The sequence below is a fragment of the Miscanthus floridulus genome, chromosome 12, assembly GCF_019320115.1.
Source record: "Miscanthus floridulus cultivar M001 chromosome 12, ASM1932011v1, whole genome shotgun sequence".
NCBI classification, from domain to species: Eukaryota; Viridiplantae; Streptophyta; class Magnoliopsida; order Poales; family Poaceae; genus Miscanthus; species Miscanthus floridulus.
Window position 1 is genome coordinate 41,482,366 of NC_089591.1, and position 16,232 is coordinate 41,498,597.

Consider the following 16,232-nt stretch of genomic DNA (forward strand, 5'->3'; position numbering starts at 1 on the left):
ACAATCACTTGCAAATTCATTAGTCCAATTTGGTTGTGTTGATCATCAAACACCAAAATCCAAAGTAAATGGGCCTAGGGTCCATTTTCCTTACAATCTCCCCCTTTTTGTGATTGATGACAACACGACCAAAACAAGCAAATAATAAAAGTTTTGGAATTTTAAAAACTATTTACTTGCTAGGATGCAATGCAAAAGGCAAGGTTATATGATACTAAAAAGATACCACTTGTAATACTAAAAGATACTAATTGAAGATACCAATTGTAAAAATAAAAGGTACCACATGTAAACATCTTTGAAAACTTATCTTGCCCTTGCAAATGTCCCCATGTGGCATTATGGATTTAAGCCTTGCTTTTTGGTCCTACAAATTCTCCCCATTACATAGACTAATCCATAATCCACTATCCTCCCTTTCCCGGACCATTACCACTTGTAAATTATTATGATTGGGCTTTTGGTCCTACAAATTTATGCTTGCTTTTGGTCCTCTAAACTCTTCCCCTTTGGAATCAAACACTAAAAAGGAAGACATTAGTAGCACAAGGGTGGGTCAAACTTGGTGATCCTTTGTAGGTCATCAATTTTGACTCTCACATTACATGGACTAAGCTCCCCCTAAATATATGCATACATATGATGGAGAATGTAGTTTATGCATAATTGGCAAATTAATGCTCAAGGGAGTTTAATCTATATAATGCATGGAGAAAGCATATAGATATCAAAGTGAACACAACATGATGATATCGGTTTAGAAATACCACATGTGAAAACCAATTTGATTTCTACCACTTGCAATAGGTGGTGGATATTTGAAGTATGATGCTTAACTCCGGGGACTCCATTTTCCTTGCAATGAGACTACTACACACATGATAAGCTTGAAAAAGTGTTAGTCTCAAAGCATCCAACTTGTAGAGTAACCTCCCCCTAAATTTTTGCACACAAGTATGGAATACTTGTAGGAGACATGCACATTTATTTTAGAATAAAAAATACCACTTGAAAGATGATATCACATGAATGTGAGAATCATTTTCAAAAGTAATATTCAAGAGAAATTATCTACAATTTGGACTTTGGCACATATTAGATGAACAATTGTAAAACTAGCTATGTGTCGTGCTCCTAAACAATTTAAACCATGTAGGTTCGCTCCAAGGGATAAGAGTGAGACCGAGCAAGCCTACCATAAGATATACCTAGTGTATGCATGACAAAAGATTAAGCATGCAAAATGCAAACCTAGGCATGAAAAGGAACTAGATGCTAAAAGATACCAATTATAAGAAATTAAATCTAGTTACCTAACATGGGAAGGGGAATTTGGGTCCATAGTATTCACTAACCCACTTGGTAATGACTTTGTCCATAATGATGCACCCCATGAAATGCACCCTTACTTTGCCAAGTCTCCAAATTTCCCGAAGTCCATCGGACTTCTCACTTCCCTTTTGGGATCCAAACCTTCTTGGTGCTCTTCATGTTGGAAATGATCTCCTTTGGCACCCAAAAGCGTTTGACCCCATTGTTGGCTTGCTTGTTCACCTTGATGGCCACCACCTTGTCATTTTTCTTCTTCTTCAAGAGATAAGGTGTAGATGCCTTTTTGTCCACCTTGTTGGTGTAGATGTTGGAGAGCTTGCTTGTTTGCTTTTTCTCTTTCTTCTTTGCTCCTCCCCCATTCTTCACATTGCACTCATAGGACTTGTGGCCTTCCTTGTGGCACATGTAGAAAACCACGGTTTGTCCTTCATCAAGCTTCTTCACTCCCTTGACGGTGTTATTTTGATGAAGTTGGGCTTGCTTTGTCTTGCCTTTCAATTGAGTCAAGTCCTTGGTGAGGCGAGCCACTTCTTGCTTGAGTTGCTTATTCTCCATTGCAACCTTTTGTGTGCATGTATCTACAATAATTTTCTCAACACAAACTTGGTTGCACAAGGGTGAGTCTAAATATAAATCAATGCAAGAAGTAAAGGCATTCTTTTTAGGCATGTCAAAGATATAACTTTTCTTTTTAGGTGCCTCGATGGGGGTAGTACCAGCGGCTTCAAGATTCACAACTTTATTAGTTAGCTCATCACAATGTTTGCACATAGTTTCTATTTTAGCAAGCAAACTTTTATAAGCATCTTGTGAGCTAGCTAACTTTTTCTTTACAAGTTACTCATCATTGATTGTGCAATTATTTGTGTTTGCACTAGTCTCAAGTTGCTCAATTTTAGTAGATAGCTCCATATTAAGATTGGCAAAAGTTTTATATTGTTCAAGCATAGTAGCATAAGCTTGTTGTGAGCTATCTAGTTTTTCTTTTAATTTTTCAAGCTTCTTTTGTTGACTAGTGCAAACTTTAGCAAAGTTAAGATTTTCTTGCACAATTTCATCATAAGAAGGTAGCTCATCATCACTATCACCATCATTGTCACTATCACTAGGGATAGATTTTTTGTTACCTCGTGCCATAAGGCACACGCGTGATGTGCTTGATGATGAGTGCTTGTGCCCTCGTCTCTTGTGACGGTCTTCTTCTTCACTTGAAGAATCATCCCATGACCTTATTGATGTGAGGGCTTTGTCCTTGCATGCCTTCTTCTTTGTCTTGGGTGTGGGCTTGTTTGGACAAACTTCCACAAAGTGCCCTAACTCGCCGCATCCATAGCATCCTCTCTTTCTTTGCTCATTTCTTTGATTGGTGAAGATGAAATCTTAAATTTGGATGGGCACACCCTTGACATTGAGTATTCGGATCATCTTCTCCACCTTGTTGATAAGCTTGATAGATTCTTCATCAAGGTCGGAGGTGGCCACTTAGATCATGCCTCGGAGCTTGAGGAATCCTCTGAGAGGATGGCATGAGCACATGCACCATCTCTTGGTGGTGGCTGAGTGAGTGGGAGAATCTCTTCTCCATCTGGTGACCCTATCTCAGGAATTCCATGGGAGGTCTCGGTTGGGGGAGGTGCAGGCGGTGTGTCCACTATTTCCCCTCGGATTTCGTCCATGGTTGCAATTGGGATTTCATCTAGTATTGGGCACTCTCTATCTTCTGAGGAGACAATCCTTCTCCTAGCCCTATTGACAAGATAGATATCATTCAGTTGCCGAGTGTGCCAGTCTTTGGCTTGTTTGAAGGCTTCAATTGCTGCTGCCTCATGGCTCTCCGCCTCAGTGGCCTACACCTTAGCATTCGCAAGCTGCACTTGGAGCTCTCTAATCTGCTTCTCTACCTCCTATGCCCTATGAATGCACTTCCTCAAATGCTTAGCCTGCCTATCATACTGCTTATCAAGGAAAGCAAGTAGTCAGACATGAAAACTATAGTTGGATCATGTTTCATGAAGTTCAGGGACTTCTAGGGTCTTCATTTGGGCTACCCACACAGGGCTATTCTTTACAAAAGGGGGGAAGAATCTTGAAGGGGACCATGACGCCTAAGAGGGGGGGGTGAATTAGGCAACTTAAAATTTTGACTCTAAACTATGGCCTCTTTTCTAACCTTAGCAAAACCTATGCAAAAAGATAAACTATCTAAATGTGCAACTACGGTTTTGCTAGTGTGTTGCTATCTCTACCGCAAAAGGAGTTATGCAAACAATGTAAATGCGGAAGCTAAAGAGTAAGGTAGATATATGCAAACTCTCGTCGATGACTCTGGTATTTTTACCGAGGTATCGAGAAGTGCGTAAGCTTTCCCGTAGTCCTCGTTGGAGCCCCTTGCAAGGAATCCCTCGCAAGGGCCAAGTTCCTAGTCGGGTAACTCCGTGGATAGCCCCAGGCCTTCCCCATGTGCAAGTGGGTCTCCGGTGTGCCTTCTAGCAAGCCTCTCCTAGACCGCTCCCCGCCATCTTAACTATCAAGCTTCTAGCCAAACCGTGGCGGGCCTTGTTCCATTCGGTACATGGTGGGAGCCACACCACAAACGCGGCTGGTGTGATCTCACAAGACTACAAGCCCCTCCAATGTACAACAATGGTGCGCGCAAGCACCGAGTGGTAAGAGGTTTGCAAACCTCACTAAACACTAGGCCTTAACCAAGAGCAAGCGCATAAGCGGTGGTCTAATCAACCTAAGCACTTCACAAAGCACCTACGCTAATCACCTAATGAATCACTAAGCACTATGCAAGTGGAGATCACTAAAATGGTGTACTAGCACCCTTGGTATGTTTCCTCAGCTCCACTCTTACCAATTCGCCGGTTGGGGGGTCTATTTATAAGCCCCATAGAGAAAGTAGCCGTTGGGGATAAAATCTCGCTTTTCTGCTACTGACCGGACGCTGCTTTCGTCCTAACCGAACACGTCCGGTTGTCCCGATCGTTAAAGCACACGATCAACTGATCGAACACTGATGGCGTCTAATCACAAGCAACTGAACTCATCCGGTCGCAACTTCGCTGCTCTAAAACCTCTCTGTACTCGACTGAATGCTGCAGTTCTAGCGTTTGGTCGATTTGCCAGCAACGTCCGGTTAGTGCCGAGTGTGTTGCCGGGATTATGAATAGTGCCATCGGTGCATCCGGTCACTTTCACTCCTCAGCGTCTGGTCACTGCTGCTGACGCCTGCTATTGCCGAGCCTCTTGATTGGAGCGTCTAGTCTCTATGCCGCTTGTGTCCGATCACTATGTCCGATCACCTCTATGAGCTCATTTCTTCACGATCTTGCATCCGGCTTGGTTCCAATCTTTGTGCTTGGACTATGCTGGATATCTTGGGTCTTCTTTTGTGCTTCTAGGGTCTTGCTTATGTTGTTGATCATCGGATCATCACGTCACCTTCGTCCAAGTCACGTCTTGCACCCTATTGAACTAAAACAATCACTTGCAAATTCATTAGTCTAATTTTGTTGTGTTGGTCATCAAACACCAAAATCCAAAGTAAATGGGCCTAGGGTCCATTTTCCTTACAAATCTCATGGGTGTATGTCATATTGGCTTCTAAAAAATCTGGCATAGGTACCTCAAAGCTTTGCGAGCAACAGCTTGGTAAGTGTCCTCAAACCAAAACCCTATGGTGGACACCACCCAAGGATTTATGTCAGGGAAATCCCTACTTGCTCCAACATAGATGATCACCTCACAGCTCTTAGTGCCATACTCCTCATACTCCCTTCCTACATATTCTGGGTGATCAAAAATACCTAGTCTGACCATGGTGGCATACAGGAGCTTGGGGAAGCCATCCTTGTTCAAGCAATAGCTGGTGGTCCACCCTTCATTTGTCATCTGCAAGGAAAATGAGGGATGTCATTTTCAACATTTAGGAGAGGGTAAGATTTCTATAGATACGTTAATGACTTGCTTACCTTGCTAAGGGCATCGAGAAGCAACACAACACGATTTGTATAAGAAAGTAGAAAAAGGGAGGAATTGGAGGTATGATGCTTGATGGAAAGGATGTTGTGTTAGGGTGTGCCAGATCTCATGATGTGGAGGGGCTCTTCATTGCCACATCTTATAGATAGAAGGATGGAGTTGTGTCCACCAGTCCAAGGACAACTCCACCAGTCCAAGGACCTTCTTTAATGTGAGACTATGGTAGCGCACGTGAGTAGTGTCATGTAGTGGCATGGGCGGTGGTGATGTGACAACATGGGAGTAGCTGTTGGGTGCTTAAGGGACATAGTCCATTACTCATGGGCAGGACCTGCCGGCCCAATGGTATTCTTTAATGTTAGGGACTGTGGTATCGCATGCGGGTGGAGCTGTGTAGTGGTATGGTCGATGGCGACTGACAAAGTGGTAGTAGTTGCTAGATGCCTTAGGGGATTTCTCCATTATTCACGGGCATGAGTGCCTTTATGTACAATGCACAGAGACAATATGGTGATAGAAACAGAAATGGTGTAGCAAGTTAGAGACATACTGCAATTATATGACCAGGGGACACAAATGAGGTCATGAATTTTCCAAAAGTTACAAGTTGGGCGCGTAGTTTATATTCAAGCACTAGATTGAAAAGAAAATTTGTTCACTTGATAAACAAACAAGACCTAGTATGTCGCTCTACACACTTCACACAACAATAATGGTGCAATAGATGGCGTCGTTATTTTGCCAATAGGCAACACCTGGTCTGATCAACGTCTAAACATAAGAAGGCATGGCCTAGCAACATTTATCTCATATAGAAACAATGCGAAACAAGGCACCCATGAAGGGACAAGCTCAAAAAATGCACCAAATACTTATCCTCTAACCGAAAATGAGTTAACTATGGTTCATTACCACATGGGAAATGTGCACACATATAATTTATGTTTGCAACCAGTAGTGTCATCTAGTGGTATAGGCAGTGGTGATGTGAAAACATGGGAGTAGCTGATGGGTGCCTAAGGGACATAGTCCATTACTCATGGGCAAGAGCTGCCAGCCCGAAAAAATTCTTTAATGTTAGGGATTGTGGTATCACATGCAGGTGGAGCTGTGTAGTGGTATGGTCAATGGTGACTGACAAAGTGGCAGTAGTTGCTAGATGTCTTAGGGGCTTTCTCCATTATTCATGGGCATGAATGCCTTTATGTATGATGCACAGATACAACATGATGATAGAAACAGAAACGGTGTAGCAAGTTGGAGACATTGTGCAATTATATGGCCAGGGGACCCAAATGAGGTCAAGAATTTTACAAAAATTACAAGCTGGGCGCGCGGTTTATATTTAAGTGCTAGACCAAAAATAAAATTTGTTCACTTGACAAACAAAAAAGACCTTGGATGTCGCTATACACACCTCACACAACAATAATGATGCAATAGATGGTGTCGTTATTGCCAATAGGCGACACCCGGTCTAATCAACATCTAAACATAAGAAGGCATGGCCTAGCAACATTTACCTCATATTGAAACAATGTGAAACAAGGCACCCATGAAGGGACAAACTCAAAAAATACACCAAATACTTATCCTCTAACAAAAAATGAGTTAAATATGGTTCATTACCACATGGGAAATGAGCACACATATAGTTTGTGTTTGTAACCTACCTAAGCAACTAGATGTAATGAGAAATGAATTAGTGGAAGCACCTATCATGTCCTTAAGGACATTGTATTTCTCTATAAGGTTGCCATGTGGAAGTTCACATAAACAGTGGTAGAAGTAATAAGATGCATTGATATAGTGCACACCAACGGCAAGCAACGATTGGCACCACCGGTGACACTTTCCCTTCCTCCCCCCGATTGCATCCTCCATACTCTTTCCCCTTGCCATAGACTCCAGATGTTGTCGAATAAACCAGTGGTGATTCTAGGTGCCACGGGTACAGGAAAGACGAAGCTATCAATCGACATATGCAAGGCGATCGGTGGCGAAGTGGTAAACACCAACAAGATGCAAATTTATGTTGGCCTCAACATCACAACCAACAAGGTCAATCTAAATGACCAACATGGTATTCCTCATCACCTTATCAGAATGGTTTCAGCAATTAGTGATGATTTATCCGTACCCTGGTTTCGATCAATCGCAACTACAACTTTGGAGTCTATTGCAAGGCGTGGCTAGGTGCTAGTTTTCGTTGGTGGGTCCAACTCACTAATCCATGGGTTTCTCGCTGAACAATTTGATCCCTCCATTGGTGATCCCTTCGCACTTGCAAGGTATTGGCCAAACTGAGGTTCAAGAGCTGCCTCTTGTGGCTCCATGCTGATGAGTTGGTTCTCAATGAATATCTGAATCGCCGTATTGATGATATGGTTGAGGAAATCAAAGAGTATTATGATACTATGTCCATTGGCAAGATCGATGGCCATAATGGGTTGACCAGGGCAATTGGCGTGCAAGAACTAAAGGATTATTTTAGTAGACATAGGGGGCTTTCTACCTACATAGATGAGATGAAGGTGAATACACAAGCCCTTACGAGAGCACAAACTAGAAAGATCTATCGCATTGCTGGCATTTGGGGTTGGCTTGTTCGTGCCCTAGATGCCACAGAAACCATGTGTGCACGTCTTAATGGATCAAGCCAAATTGTAGAGGACATAATATGGAAAGACTATGTCAGTCTCCCTGCTATTACCACCATTAATGATTTCTTGCATATTTGATGCTTTGAGTTCGTCAAAGCTAGTACCAGTGCACACAAACTAAGATGCATATGCTTGCCACTTCCTCCCTGAAATTCATTATCAAGTAATTTAGGTGGTGGCCTCTGGTAGCCAAAGTGTGGACTACTGCCTGAATCACCTCCCTGAGACTCGGGCCTGTAGTATTATGTTGTATGGAAACATTTGACCTACTGTTGTATTAATCTATGGGGCAGCATCAATGATTTTTATGGTTGTATGTACCTTAACATTCCATCCTCTTTATGATGAATTATGCAAGGAAGTAGCCATCTATAAAAATCCTCATCATCAATTTATGTGCTAATTTATACTCGTTGGTTGTGTAGTTGACCACTCGATGCCAGGCGGGTACACTAGGGACTTTGTTCATAATGCCAATGATAGCTGAGATGGGTGCAATTTACCTAGCTGACTAAATATGTTAATCTATCCTGTTTAGGAGATGAAATTACTTATCAAGTAGTGCCATACACATTAGCACAATATTTATGAGGAGCATATACATACATACATACATACTACATACATATACATACATACATACATACATACATACATACATACATACATACATACATACATACATACATACATACATACATACATACATACATACATACATACATACATACATACATACATACATACATACATACATACATACATACATACATACATACATACATACATACATACATACATACATACATACATACATACATACGCACGTATGTATGTATGTATGTTCCGACGAGTAAATTTGTATTTATGCGTCTGGCTCGGATGGTGTGCTCAGAGGACACAAGGGTTTATACTGGTTCAAGCGGAACGTCCCTATGTATGTTGTATGTATGTATGTACCGATGAGTAAATTTGTATTTGCGTGTCTGGCTCAAATGGTGTGCTCAGAGGATACAAGGGTTTATACTGGTTCGGGCAGAACATCCCTACATCCAATTCACTGCTGCTCATGTTACCAACACTTGGTTTGCAGTAGGGGTTACAAACAGGCAAGAGAGGAAAAGGATCCCAAGTCTCTGGTGGAAGGAGTGAACATGTGCTAAGAGGTCGATTACCGCTCAGCCGTGTGCTCATGTCATGCTCTTGTGTTTTTTATCCTCTGTCCCCCTTCATGGGGCACCCTATTTCCCCTTTTATAGGTGAAGGGAAAGTGTGAGTTACAATGGAGGAAATGGAGAAGAACGAGAGAGAGAGAAGATGGCTTCCAGGATCACCGGGTCCTTCTCCTTCATGCAGGTCCCACCGATCCTGTAGATGTCAACAGGGATGGCTCCACGTTGTGGCCCTATTCGTCACTGGTGCCATGCACATGTGCCATTTGTCGGTCATGGTGTTCCACTCTATCCCAGTGGACATCATGGTGAACTAACACAACTATCAGTGTTCGTATGAGGGTTAGGCAGAACAGCATCGGTATGCCCGACACTGTTCTTGATGTGAATCCCTAGGTATGGCCCATCATGGCCCCGGGTTACATCAAGGCATGCTAGTGTCTTCCCTGGTATTAGAGTTTTGACATAGGCCCATTTGCTTGGACCTGGAGTGGTTTGTAGCGGTATGGGTCCCCATCGGACGAGACAAAAACCGTGTCCTTAGGGTCAGGCGAGACGGAGCCCGTACCTAAGGGGTCAGGCAAGATGGAGCCCATGGCCTTAGGCAAGATGGAAACTGCTTCCTTGGGTCAGGTGAGATGGAGCCCATGGCCTTGAGCAAGACGGAGCCCGCACCTAAGGGGTTGGGCAAGACGAAGCCTGTGGCCTTGGGCGAGATAGAGCCTACACCCAAGGGGTCAGGTGAGACGGAGCCCACGGTCTTAGGCGAGATGGAGGCCACACCCAAGGGGTCGAACGAGACAGAGCTCGTGGCCTTGGGCGAGACGGAGCCCGTACCCAAGAGGTTGGGCGAGACAGAGCCTGTGGCCTTGGGTGAGATAGAACCTGCATCCTTGGGATCAGGCGAGACAGAGCCTACACCCAAGGGGTTAGGCGAGACAGAGCCCATGGCCTTGGGGTTGGGTGAGATGGAGCCCATGGCCTTGGGGTCGGGCAAGGCCTTTTAATATGTCTTGATCCATCCGAGGAAGTCAGCGTGGGCGCTAACTTCCTTACTTTGGGTATTCTTAATATCGATACCCAATAGTAGCCCCAAGCATGCGGAGGAGTAGAATACTCCTTTGGAGGCTTTTCTGGACAAGAGGACTCTAAGGGCCTTGGCCTTCTTTTTGTAGCCCGTGGTGTGTCCTGGTAGGACGACAATTCCCTTTTGTCGCAATCGATCTTGTTGGGGGCATGTAACCGTAGGATTTGGAAGGTCGGAAAGATTTTTCTTGATTCTAATCCCATAGGATCCGGTCGATCCACCGTTATCCTATGACTACACGTTCAGTCTCCTTGTGAGTCCAACTTCCCTTGAGACCCCGCACGTAGCAGGGGTCCAGTCGAGGGTCAGCTCGTCTTTGTGATCGTTATCCCTCCAACGTCTTTTTTGATAAAATGGAGGGGCTGAGCCATGCCATGTTTTTCCTCGATGGACGAAACATGGTGCTCAATGAGCTATTAGCGGGCTAGTCCGAGTGGGGCCCTAGCTTCCCATTCACGGGGGTCCGGCATGGGTCAGTTGGTGACCAACTACAGATTCTCAATGGCCAGTCCATATAGTTCTTGGGTTCTTTTGACCGGTCCAAAGGGCTCGTTGCCTTTCTTTGAGGAAAACCATAGACTAGGAACTAACCAAGACTCGTACATGGGCCGGGATGCCCGCGACACTCATGCGCCCGGGTACTGGCCGCTAGTGGGCCCATCCCTTTCCACCCCCTGCTCTAAGGTGCCCCTGAGCGGCTGTGAACCCGTCGGAGGGCCAGCTATAACACCTCGGGTGTTACGAGCTCACTAAGCACTGAGATTATGGCCTGAGAAATAGATCTATAAGTATAGTGAGTTAGTTCAATCAGATGCGATAATGAAAAACCTAATCCCTAGTTATATGGATAAGTTAATAGTTTGACTTAAAAAGTAGTTTTTATAAAAGCAATAATAATATAGAACATGTGTTTGGGATTTTAATAAAAATCGAAGTACAAGTCAAGTAGATGAAAACATAACTTGGGTTTTAGAAAACAAATGTTGTTGACTAGGGTTTTTGCCAGCTCAAAAATCAAATTAGAAATTAAAATTAGTCCTTTTCATTGAATCGACAAAAAATTGCAGTTGTGTTAAAGGTACACTTTTTGGTGATTTTTAAAATGCAAAATAGTTAAATAACGCCCTGATGTTTTGGTTCTATTGTTGGGTATAAAGTGTGTGCTATGCCGTGAAATGGTTGTTGGTGAAGTTTGATAAAGTTTTGACCGTTTAAAAATTCAACCAAAAGCGCTAGTAGATGTTAGTTCAAACCAAAACCTTGAATTCTTTTAAGTATGAAACGATAGTAGACAATGCCATTTTGGCATTCGATTTCCAACAAAAATGGTTAAGCACTACATCTATGTTTTTGCATGATCAGTTGTAGTTAGGTGTATACTAGGACGTGGTGTAGGCCGTGGTGACGTTAGAGTTACGACGCTCACGCAAAAATTGACCGAACTTCGCTAGAACGCGTTGAGGACATGTTGTTGGCCCTATGTTCGTGAACTGGCACCTGTAGTGAGCGATCTCAGCCCCTCACCTCAACTACCTTGCCTCGCTCACTCTCGGCCGTTCATTTCACCGACCTGAGTTGTTGTCCTTGCCTCTGCTCTCTCTCACTCTCTCGGTCTCTGCCTCTGCTTGCCTACCTCTGTTTGCCTCTGTCTGCCTCTGCTTGTCTTTGCCTGCCTCTACCGAGCCGAGCACCCGCTATGGCTAAGCCCGCCATTGCCTGGCCCTTCATGTGTGTGTGCGAGCACACGTGAGCCCCCATGGTCCGCTCTAGACCGCAACCGCATAGCGCTACCCTCCCAAGCGCTGTCGTGTTGTCGTGCCGTTGTCGCCGCATCGTGCTTTCTGTTCGGCCACGCCCACAGCCCATTGCTCCGGGCGACCTCCTACAAGCATCTATGGCCGCTCCCATCGCTCGGCCATGGCATGCACAAGTGTCCAAGCCCCATGTTACCCCACACCGCGTCCCCACCATGGCGACGCCACAGTCGCCCCTGCCATCATCCACGCTAGGCCATGGCCGCCATAGCCCTTACTGCTGATGCCACCATAAGGCTCGAGCTCACCACTGCTCAACGCCTTCCCATGCTCGACCACCTGCCTCACCACCCCCGCACCACCACCTCGCCATAGGCGTGCCCTCACCATAGAGCCGCCTGGTCCCGAGCACCGATGCACACGGCCGAGGCTCCACGCTCCATCTTTGGCCGAGTCACGTCCACTAGCGGGTGCGCCCGATAGTGGGCAAGCCATGGTGCCGTCTCCCCACCGTCGTCGGCAACCTCCTAGTCGGTTTTGGACCGCCGGCCACCCCTCCTTCTCATGCTCTGTTTGTGAGGAGGGAGAGAAGGTGAGAAAGTGAAATAGAAGCTTTTCTAGGGATTCCTATGAAAATCCGTGACTCATGTAAATAGTGTTGCATAGTGGTAATGTCCCTGTGGTTTGATTAAGTAAAAGTATAGGGGCCTTGGCACAATTTGGTGCCACCACCACTAGGCTTCCCCCGTGGGCCGGCTTGCTGGGCCGCCGCCTACGCCGCGTTGGGCCGCGCTCGTCGGGCCATGGGCCACGGCCTATGGTCGCGCGTGCCCCACCCGCACGCTGGGTTAGCCTGCCTCCGTTGCGCCTACGCCGCGCATGGGCTGAGCTGTGCCAGAGTTGGCCCAAGCGGTCCTCTTCCTTTTTTCTTAGTCTTTTCTTTTTCTACCAAAACAGGGATCATACAAAATTCATAGTAAATCATAGAAAAATCACAAAAATGCCAAACCAATTTTGTTAGTCTCCTAAAATCATGATCTATCTATTAGTGTATTTGGTTCATCTAGTTTTAAAATGTTTTTAGGGTTGCTCTAATTATTGTAAAATGTTTAATATTGTTAAAATGTGAAATTGTAGGAATTTCCATGATAAATCGGTGATAGTGTTAGCTCTAAAAATTTTACAGTAGGTTAGAAGTGTTATCAAGTGTTCTCTATAATTTTTGTAGCCCAATAATAATTAGTTTACTAGAGTAGAAAATGAGCCCTTGTTTGAATATATAGTAAATCAAATAAATGAAATAAAGAAACACCTTGGAAATTGTATAACTAAAACACTTGTTGGGAAATGACACCTTTCTTGATGATGTTCATACATAGATTAGTACATTAGTTATTAGAGCTAGCTTGTTAGTTCGTAGTATGTACTCTGTTTTAAGAGTGTTGTAACCTTGTTAATTAACTGTTGCATCATCTTTACATCACATTGTGTCGGTGTTTTGAATAAGCACCAGCTAGTAAATTTGTATATTGCACGTCTAACCCAGATGGTGTGCTAAGAGGACATAAGGATTATACTGATTTGGGCCAAATGTCCCTACGTCCAGTTTCAAGCTGCTCATGTTACTAGCACTAAATTTGTAGTAGGGGGTTACAAACTGGCAAGAGAGAGAGGTAGCTCCCAAGTCTCTGGTGTGATGCGGTGTGTTTGTTCGATGAATTGCCCTGTAACGAGTCGATGTCCTTAGTGGGATGCCCTGCTTTCCTTTTTATAGGTCAAGGGAAAGTAGGGGTTACAACCGAAAGGAAGAGGAGAGAAAGAAAGAGAAATAAGCCCCCGAAGGCACACCGTCCTCCTCTTCGCGTGGGTCCCGCTGACCCTATAGATCATGGTGGCAGTGGTGGCGTAACAGGGTCCTGTTGGTTGCTGTAGCTTACACGTGGGCATCACATTCCTTTCTTGTCTTCCATTCCATCCGAGCAGACAGAATGGTCAGAGGGTCCCCTAAGAGATAGCCATGTGGGGGGCTAGCGGTACTATGCTGGTCAATTAACATTAGTTTGACTGACGTTGGACGGTGGTTAGGAAGGGGGTTGGTAGCACAGTGACCATGCATTTGTCACTGTGGGCGATGTGAGTTCCCTAGAATGACATGTCATGGGGATGGGTCGGGCTGAGATGTGACCGCTCTCTGCACGATGCCTGAAGTTTGACCTTTGAGTGGTACTTTCTAGCCCATAGTGGTTGGCGACGACATGAGCTTCTGTTAAGAACCGTGTTCGAGGGATTGGGCAAGGCGGAGCTAGCCCTCAGATGTTGGCTGAGGCAGAGCCTACCCCTAGGAGTTAACCAAAGTGGAGCCAGCCCTCGAATGTTGGGTGAAGCGGAGCTGGTTCTCAAATGTCGAGCGAGGCGGAACCAACCTTCGGGGGTCAGATGAGATGGAGTCAGCCCTTGGGAGTCAGCTGAGGTGGATCTGACCCTAGGGGGTGGGTCGGGCAAGGCAGAGCCCACGACCTTAGTGTCTACTAAGGCAGAGCCAACCCTCGGGGGTCAAACGAGGCGGAGCATCTACTCTCGGTGGTCAGACGAGGCGGAACCCAACAAAAGGTGTAGTCACGCCCTTGACCGCTTAGATGAATCAACCGTTGATGGTTATTAGCTCCTCCTCTTTAGGTACCCTAGTATTGGTCCCCGATAGTAGCCCTCGAGCCCCCAGGGGATTCAGGTAGAATCACCTAGGGTTTTTTTGACTTGCCAGTGGGTGCGCACAAGCACACCCGGTTGGTGTAGCCCCTGAGCCTATGGAGGAGTAGAATACTCCTTTGGAGGTTTTTTGAAAAGAGAACTCTGAGGGCCCTGGCCTTCTTTTGTTTCCCATGGCGTGTTCTTGGAATAATGATTCCTTCTTGCTAAGGCCAGACCCTTTGCAGGTATGGCCATGAGTTTTGGTGATTCGTTAGCTAGATGGTTAGATTGGAGTCTTAGTATCCTGTTTGCGAGGATCTGGCTAGGGTCATCCTAGCTAAGACCCAATCGTGGGCCAAGATGTCCATGGCGCCCATGCGCCTAGGTACTAGCTGCTTGCAGGGCTCATGCCTTTCCATCCCTTATCATAAGGGTGCCTAGAGCAGCTGTCGATCCTATTGATGGGACAACCATCAAACTCCTAGGCCTAGATGGATCGTAGAGGTGTTTTTTGATCCGTATTCCCCTTACTCATAATGAGTCGTGGCCTGCCCGGGGTGGTGAAACATCTAGTGTGTCTTCCAAGGAAAAGGATAGGGATTGCATGCGCATATCCCACAGCATTACATTATAGTAGATCGTGGCAGGCATGGAGATCTAGGCGGACAGTTGGTTTCTTCACATCCATCGCCCCTATAAAACCAAAGGGTTCATCCCTAGGGTTTCATACCTTGCCTTCTTGGCTTCGCATTTGTAACCTCCGCCGCCAATTGCCTAGGCTTTCTACATCCGTGTCCTAGCCACCATCGAGCTCGCATTCACCCACCCCCATCTTCCAATGGATCCATGGTGCTGCTCTGACATCATGTTCTAGGGTATGGAGGGCCTCGTCCGTCGTGGTCTTCTCTGCGCGTGGACCACGGATGAGTGGCTACTGCCTGGCGAGGAGGATGTGCCATTGCCACCTGCTAGCTATGTGGTATCATTCGTGTACTTCCATGAGCATGGGTTCGCTACCCCTGCTCATGGATTTCTTTGGGGGCTGCTGCACTACTACAAGATTGAGCTGCAGCACCTCAATCCTAACAGAATCCAGCACATGGCGGCATTTGTTGCCTTGTGTGAGGGATTCCTGGGGATTAGTCCCCACTTTGATCTATGGCGGCACTTCTTTGCCGTTACCCTCCAGAAGAAGAGGGAGAAGAAGCAAGAGCTGAATACACCGATATGATGTGCCATCATCCACCTCTAGAACAACCGAGTCAGCGAGCACCCATCGATGCAGCTGTCGACCTCCAACAAAGGGTGGCATTCACATTGGTTCTATCTCAAGAATGACACTGCTGCCCCCTACCAAAGTTCTTTGGGCACTTAATCGAAGAGGCCCCAGATTTGTAGAAGTGGGGTGTCTCGGAGAAGGACAAGAAGAAGATTCGGGACCACCTCATCACCATCGGTATCCTAAAGGAGAGGGGCCTAAAGGGGTTAGGCATTGTCGGGGCCTACCATACGAGGAGGGTGGCACCACTGAAGACTTGCATGCTTCCAC

The 16,232-nt window shown here is 45.7% G+C and overlaps 1 pseudogene; it reads left to right on the forward strand.

Annotated features, from left to right (window-relative positions):
• The first annotated feature begins 7,230 nt into the window (after positions 1–7,230).
• On the forward strand, positions 7,231–15,914 carry LOC136495759 (adenylate isopentenyltransferase 1, chloroplastic-like; annotated as a pseudogene).
• Positions 15,915–16,232: the final 318 nt, after the last annotated feature.